Source organism: Otolemur garnettii, unplaced genomic scaffold (assembly GCF_000181295.1).
Source record: "Otolemur garnettii isolate 467f Iridium unplaced genomic scaffold, OtoGar3 scaffold00013, whole genome shotgun sequence".
NCBI lineage: Eukaryota > Metazoa > Chordata > Mammalia > Primates > Galagidae > Otolemur > Otolemur garnettii.
This window is the reverse complement of record NW_003852408.1, coordinates 19,997,026-20,005,759: the sequence shown is the minus strand read 5'-3', so window position 1 is coordinate 20,005,759 and position 8,734 is coordinate 19,997,026. Positions and strand designations below refer to the sequence as shown.

Genomic DNA, 8,734 nt, shown 5'->3' with positions numbered 1-8,734 from the left:
CACATCTATTTTATGCACCAAACTCAATTATGACATAGAAGGTAAAAAAAATGAAGATTTTAAGATTTTTATTGACAGATGAAATTCCCCCGAACCTATACAAATTACCTACCACATGGTACATATGAGCATGTTTTCATATTGAACTATAAGTCTATTTCATATTGTCCTTCTATTATTATTTAGAAAGAACCAATATGACATTTGAAAAAAGACATACAGTACTTGTATCTTAGCCTTTTAATCCATTAAGTTTGCTATTAGACCACATCCTTCCCTTAATTTCCATATGCATGAGTCTAATAAAGAAGAAAATGTTTGTGTTATTTAAACAACTTCCTTTGTACTCTTCACTTCTTGTCAAATGCTAGTTATTATGGAGAATTTGAGGATGAGTGCCCATTAACAGAATCATTGACATTTTGCAAAATATATTTTCTCAAAAGAATATGTAGTAAAATACTGAATCATAGCTTTCTTTTTCTCAGCCCTGTATTAAGTAGCCTAATTGTGATGGAATATCCTTGCTGAAAATGCAGATCAATATGACCTCCTTGCTGGGTTTAAGAAGTACACAAATTGCTTTGGCCCCATGAATAATTTGTAACTGTTTCATAAATGAGATTCAATGTCTTTCTCTTTTTATAAAATAAAGATTATAATTTTAAATGCAGTTCGCCATATTTCAGTTCAGTCTATATGATTGATATCAACAGTAAACATTTTACTGCTACTCACAAATCTCCTAACCATAATGATATCAGCACGATGTAATAGGTAGGAATGAAATACTTAACCTCAGTCCTGTATATCTGTCTTTTTTGGCAGAACTGCCTTTATAGGTCAAACTTAGAACTAAAATGAAAGTAAAAAAATAAATAAAACTAGCAATATTGCACTTGTCTAAATACAGCGAGGGCATCTACATAACGTATCTATCAGACTTATATTACCTAAAACACAGGGTACAAACAAGAAATCAACATACGTCAGGGTCTACTATAATTCTCAGCTTTCATTATGCTTCTAACGTGGCAAAAGCCAATCTTTAAGATACAGCTCCAGGAAGCAGTTCCAGGACTTCCTCGGACACAAAACAATGCATCTTTCTCACTGTCATCACCTTAAGCTACACAAGTCTGTTGGCAGATAATGATACAGAAGTAATATAGCTCACATCATCCACCTGTGATAGTTAATACATCATCTCTGGTATGGACGTGGTCCCGAGACTCCTGCGTCTCTCCCAGACCCAGAGCTTTCAGCTGGGAGCACAAAGAATTGCTGCACCCACCCTGGGTCAGCCCTCAAGGTTCATTATTAATAAGCTGAGACTCTAAAGGCTAATGAGAACCGGGTGCTTCAGGAGACAATGGCTCATTCATCATCAATCAAGCTTTGAAGTTTTTATACAGATGATTTAAGGAGAGTTGAAGTGTGCAAAATTGAAATGTCACATTTGTATTGGGAGGGGGATAGAAGGTGATAATGTAAATGAGTAATTTAACCTTCTGTATCTCGGCCCAATGATCAGAGCCAAAAGCTCATGGATGCAGATACCAAATGTTAGGAAGTAACAATGCATAGGTTTTCAATCGAGTAGAGCAATTTCAAGAAGAAATTATCATATCCACTGCCTGAAAATCAGCTAAAGATCGAAAATAATAGCAAAAAGAACTTCACTGTAATTGAATGTAGTTCAGTGCGTCTTGCTACACGCTTCCAACTATGAAATACATACTTCAGGGTCTACTATAATTCTCAGCTTTCATTATGCTTCAGTTCCAGTCCCAGCTCCGTTAAGACATGGGCTGTGACCACCGAGGTCTTCGAGGTGATTCCATCCTCTGACTCCCCTAACACTGATTATCTGAACCGCTCATCTGAAGTAGAACAAGGGCTACCTCACCCTCTCGCTTGTGCCTTTGTGTCGTGGTCTCCTCTATCTCACTGCGCATCCCTCAAGATTAAGAACCATAATATACATCTTTCTATGTCCCTCGTGCCAAAGGAAGTGTCCAGCACATGGTGCATATTCAAATGCTTTGATGATTATGATGACGATGGTAACATCTGTGAACCATTCCCAAAATGTTTTTAGTTGCTGAATGATAACATCATGCTACCCTTGTGCACTACACAGGGTGTACAGTATAAATCACATAACAATATTGTATACATTTATCGTGATCTTAATGTGTTCTTTATATCCATTAGGGATGTAATAATCCACTTAAATTTGCTGATACTATCTTGAAAAATTTGAAAATAAAATTTATCCTGTAACAGTCTTTACATTATGAATATAGTATTTTCTTCTCAGATTGTCTCTCTAGCCTCGTATAATCCCATGGGTGTGGCAATAGCACTAATAAATTTCTTCTAATAATTTCTCCCAGATTTATGCTCCCCTTTATATTTTTTATTTCTGTTTATAATCACGATAATATGCTATACAATTCATCTACACTTAAGATCTGAGATTTATCACTAATTCCTTTATTTCTATATTTAATCAGTTGTCATACCCTAACTTTTCGAAGTGTCTCCTTTCGTATCTACAGCTACTCCTTAATTCCAGTTCCATCATTTCATACCAGGTTTAACTTTTTGTGTCTAATCTATCCCACCCACATGTCCATCTGGCACATTAATGTCATAATGTATGCTATGCTATTGGTAGGCAGACAGAGGGACAAATAGATTCTTCACTACAAGAGCTTCCAAGTATGAAGGCAATCATACTGAATCCAGTTAATGGGATAAGACTAAGCTCAAAATCTAGCTTTCAACGTGTTAATTATGTGATCCTATCTACCTTGATGAGGCTTAGTTTGCTGAACTCTATAATGGGAACACTGTCCTCATAGTGTCTGTCACACAGTTGATGATTTTATAACACTTCACGCTTGATAATTATTTAAATCGCTGTTTACCCTTTGGTATAAGCAAAGGTTATGCTGCCTCTGTGTATTTACACACTAACACTGTATTTGATTAGTTTGTAGCCTAAAGAAGATAGGCTTTTATTTCTGTATTTAATAGTCTGGCTCAGTACTAACACAAAGCTATTATAAAAATCCTCAGTCATCAGGGGGCCCGATTCCATTTTTCGTTTTGTTTCTCCACCCTGTTCAATACAAGAAGACCTTCCAAATGGCAAAAACAAGCAAAAGATGGCAGAAATCCTGAGGAAGGAAGGACCACACCCTTAAAGAAGGGTCTTTCAAAGTGCTAAGACACAATTGTGGTGCTTGTGTCCCACCGGTCAGAATTCAGTCAAGGAGCCACAGCTCTGTGGAGGGAAGGTAGAGCATCACAGTCTTTGTTCCAGAGGTCAGCTAGTTAGCCTTCATATACTATGGAAAAGGTGGAAAGTGGTAACAGAGACACCTAGAAGTCTCTGTTATATTGACTCGCAGAGACGTCCTTGAATATTCTGGATACTTAAAAAACATAAGTCACGTGATTTGAACAAATGTAAACTTTTTAAAAACCGTTTCATTGAAGTATGACATACATATATAGTATATGATATGCAGTTAACTTTCATAAAGTGAACACATTTATGTAAATAGAACTCAGAGCAAGAAAGAGAACACACCAGCACCACAGAAACATGCCAAATACGTCTGTCTTCATGTCACTACTGTAATCAGAGCCCCTTATTTTGACTTTGAACGGGGTCACTTTTGCCTACTTTTGTGTTTGACATCAGTGGAATCAGACCTATATATTCCTTTGTGTCTGGCTCATTTTGGTCGACTCTGCACTTGTGCAGTTCATCCGGATTGTTCTCTGTCATTGCTGTTTGGTGTTGCACGTTTCATATGCCCATTCTACATCAGGGGAACCCCACACTTTGCACCTGTGGGTTCTTATAAATAATACTGCTATAAACATCCCAGACTACGTCTCCTGGTGACTACGTGTACCCAAATGTGTACTGTGCATAACTAGAAGGGGCGTACTGACAATCATTTTTGTCCAAGTAATTATCCCAGTTTCTATTCCCGTCAGTAGTGCATGAGAAATCTGTACCTTGTCATCTCTTGTTTGATTTCTATTTCATTCTAGTGATTCTTGCTTGAGTGCAGTGGCATTGTTTTCATTTATACTTCTCCAATGCCTAATGAAGTTAAGCCTCTTGAAAACTACCTTTGAAACATAATTGTAATGGCAAGAGGTGTATTTGTGTTTACTTAATGAAGGGTCACATAACTATGTGTAAAACATTCACAAAGCACTGCACAGAGAGCATGATCTCTATGAAAGGTCATTAGTAAACAATTGAGTAAAATAACATATCTAATGTAACTTTCCTAACTTAAAAGAATATACCTTTGGTTAAGGGATATGGCTCAATATTTTGAAAATGTCACTTTAAAGTATCTTAGAAAAATACATTAAAACTATATTAATAATTACAAAATAAAGAACAAAATATACTTTTTGGAAGATGGATAAAAAGTATTCACATTAGGTGAATAGCTCTTTGACAAGAGGAACGAACACAAGAGAATAATATAGAAAGGGTGAATGAGAAAACGGATGTCATCTTGCTAGTGAAACAGAATACTCTGTTACATAAGGCTCAAATATTTTTATTCTTTTATCTACCAGAAAGTCCTCATTACAGACAACAATCCTCTTAAATAACTGCTCCAAGTTTCCAGAAAATGTAATTGCTTCAGTAGAACAAATCCTTAGAGTTCAACATTTTCATTACCAATAGGGAGAAAGTCATATGAGTACCCAGAAATGATTTGTTCCTTTTATTTACAGCCTTTAATACAATAAGCCTGGGATATACTGCAAGGTCACTTTCAAATATCTCACCTACTATATTAGTTTATATAGTTTTAATAACTCTTCTCACAATGTGTGATTTCTTCACTACTTCCTTTTTAGAATATTTCAAAAATGTATGATTTCTCCTGATGACAGTAATAATAAATAATATTGCTATGTATGTTTGGCTGGCAAGTTAAGACTTGCAAATAAAAGGTAAAGCAACAGAAAGAAGAATGATTTAATCCTGCAAAATGATTATATGATTTTCAAATATAACAAGATTTTTTTAAAGGCTACATTTGAGAATATTGAAAATATGAATATGTGATTTGGGGGCCTACATGTCTCAGCTAAAATGCCTGAAATGTTAATTATAAAAATAATACATCCAGGTAACATTTTGTAGACTATTAAAGAAGTAATAAAATAAGATTGCAAAGAAGTGGGTATTGAAATACTTTTAAATCCCACAACAAGCAGGTTAAATTAACTATTTCTTTGAAGAAGAATTTCAATTTGAAGAAAATCAGGAAGGAATGGTTAAATAGAGGTAGTCCTTACTTTATAAACTACTGGTTGTCAAAATAGGAATGTAAGAGACTATCGCAAAACAGAATGAGAAATAGCTTTTTAGATCAGTGTGTATGTATGTTCAAAGTAGCACACATTACAGACAGTAAAAGTGAACACATTTTAAGCTCCATGCTTTCTCATATACGTGTATACCGTGTTTGTGTGTCTGTTTCATGTAGCCACTGTCCAGATAAAAGCACACAATATTTCTAACACTCCAGAAATTTCTTTTGCTTCATCTCAGTCAATAAACCCTAAATCTGCTCTGCTGACTTTGTAATTAGGTTCATACAGATATAAATGGAATGTACCGGTTTTACTCTTTTTTTAATCAAAGTAATGTTTCTGAGATTTATATTTTCTGTTGCCTGAATTAGTAATTTGTTCATTTTATTGTTTTGTATTATTGCATTGCATAAACATACCACATCGTGTTCATAAATTGTTTCATATTTTAAGTACTGCTTTGCTACTTATACTATATTATTACAAGAACATTAGTTTCGGTTTCTTGCTAATCGTGTATAAAATAAGAAGAATGAAATTTGCTTTTTGTTGTTACAGCGAGAATTCTAGATTACGTGTATGAAATATCTGGCATATACTAGGTGTTCAAAAAGTGGTTGAACTTTCAAATATTATTATTATTTCAAAATAGGTTGTTAACTTAGGACAGGGCTTCCTTTATTCAAATGATTTAAAAATCTACACCCATTCATTGAGGTATGAATGTTTGGAGAGAGATAGCCAAATGAAAACCCTTAGAGTCAGATGAAATTCTCATCAAGTTTGATGCATAACAACAATTTTAGAGCTAGATATATTATGTTTAAATATTGTTAAATATCTTTCTGACATTAGTTAATAAACAAAAATTGGGTTTATCTGTATTTCATAAGGTAAACTGTTCCTAAGGATAATTTCATAAATCCTGCAACTGACTCTCTCTCTCTCCCCCCAAGTTAGCCTGGACATTTAGTGGAGTTAACCCTTTTGTCATTTCTGATCATTTCAGCATCTTCATCCTGTGACAGGATTTGGAGCTGCAAGATTTTCCCTCTCTCTCTTCAGTTCAGGTTGGCACGCACTTCACGGGTCATAAAGCTTCCACCAGCAATCTGCAGGTGACTTTGACTCTGCTGTCACTACCATTCTACTTTAAAAAAAAAAAATTAGGGTAAATCCCAAAGGCTGAGTGAGGAGAAGTAAGATGAGCTCTCTTCTTCCATGGCAAGGACCTGGAGTTTCTACCATAGAAGGATGATTAACCACACAACACAGAGCAGGCTATGTTTGGTGGCTCCCGCCTGTAATCCTATCACTCTGAGAGGCCAAGGCAGGTGGATCCTTTGAGCTCAGGAGCTGGAGACCAGCCAGAGCAAGAGTAAGATCTTGTCTCAGTGCTAAAAATAGAAAAACTTAGCTGGGTGTTGTGGCAGGTGTGTGTAGTCCCAGCTACTCAGGAGTCTGAGGCAAGAGGATCACTTGAACCCAGGAGTTCCAGGTTGCTGTGAACTGGCCTGACACCATGGCACTGTAGCCTGGGCAACAGGGAGATCCTCTGCCTAAAAAAAGAAAGGAAGGAAAGGAGGGAGGGAAGGAGGAAGAAAACGTAGAGCACAGTAAAATACATCTCTGTAGCTGAGGGTTGGACAAAGCAGTGGAACTGATCTGTACTTTTCTGTAAATTTACTAAGGTTTTTTATTAATCAATAAAATGGGTAATAAATTAGATGTGTAAAAAGCATTGGTATAACAATACTGCTGGTTAATACAGGAAAACAAAGGCCTTTATTTTAAATGAGGAGTCGATATAATCGAATACTCTAGTTACTCAGAATTATTTAAGACATCAAGCTAAATCTTTGAAGGACAAAAAAACTCATTACTCCTGTAGAAACTACTTACATTGTTTTTAATCAATCATTTTATTCTACAGCCCTCAAACTACCCCGATTTTCTCCCACTGTAGAAATTATTTCCAGATTGTGACATGTGATATCATAGCAGAATAGGCTCCATTATACAAAAGTATAGCTGTGTAACTTGTGTTATCAAGCCTTTAAATTACATACAGAAACATCCTTTATTTTAGAAATGCTTCCACTTTCCCAGGGTTAATAAATACGATTTAAAAACATTCGGGATATTTGGCTGCTTTGGCTGGACTGGAAGAACCAAGTGTAAAGGGCCTAACAGGGCTAGATGGTTTGGTCAACCGCAGATGGTCAGCCCCAACATTCAAGAAGAGAACGCTACTGAGAAGTGGGTGTCTGCCCGGGCTGTGGGGTCAGACTTGATAACCAGGCCTCACTGTATCACGTTAGTTGTCTTTCCCAAGTTTTAGTTCTCTTATCTATAAAATGGGATGACACTACTACCAATCTCATCATGCAATGTAGGGAGAAGATGAGTTAACGTATGTAAGTGCTCACCACAGTGTTGGTCACTCAGCAAATGCTCAGTTGACATACCCTTATCATGGGAAAATAGAAGAGTTCTCTGGTAATCAGATAGATAGGTTCCACCCTGGTTGATCATGTTCTCTGCTCTCTATCATAAATACTCTTTTGAGAGAGAGCGAAAACTCGGGCAGGACTAAGTAGGCCAAGCTATGATATATGGGTTTGTTCCTTCTTTAAAGATTAACTTACTTATGCGACTTTCAGATGCCCTTGTTTAAGACTATGAGTACTTGACACCCATATTATTACTTAAGATACTTAAATACAGAACTTTTTTTTAATGAGGTAGCATTCCTGGACCCCAAGGCATAGCAAATGAGACACAAAATCATCTAGCAAGTTGCCCAATGCCTCATACATTGTTAGAGAACAAACTGAGATTCCAACGCCTGCCTGTCTGGGTCCAAAGTCCATTGCTGGCCAGCCACCTAGGGTAATCCTCCTTTATTATTATTTGAATATCTCTAATGCACTATTTCTCTGAATGTTTACAGAAGTCCTGTAAGGTAATTATTACTGGTCTCATTTTATAGGGGAAACTAACTGCAGCTTAGAGAGCTAAAGAACTGGTGGCAGGTAAGACTTCCAGAGCACTGTTACTCCGACTCAGTCTGACCATGGAGGAATCCTGCTCCTGAAGGCCTTATTCTGTCGTACTCCTTCTGTTATAGTTTGGGAAGACTCAGAAACCTGAAGGAAAAAAAATTAAGCAGAGCTGAGGCACAATTTTATCTTATGTAATCTACTTCTAAGTATAATTAAGAACTTACAGTAATTTCCCTGAAGTCCTTTTTGAAAATATTTAATAAGTTGAAAGGTAAAATTATACTCTTTCTAAAGAGTATACTCTTTATACTCTATACTCTTTCTAAAGAGTCTTTTCTACATGAAAAAACTGTGCA

General features: G+C 36.2%; 1 protein-coding gene across 1 annotated transcript in view; it reads right to left on the bottom strand.

Annotated features, from left to right (window-relative positions):
* The window catches only part of ERBB4 (erb-b2 receptor tyrosine kinase 4), a gene marked incomplete at its 5' end in the record, with an annotated part of 720,994 nt that overhangs the window by 375,784 nt on the left and 336,476 nt on the right, over positions 1 to 8,734 (bottom strand). The window lies entirely within an intron of this gene.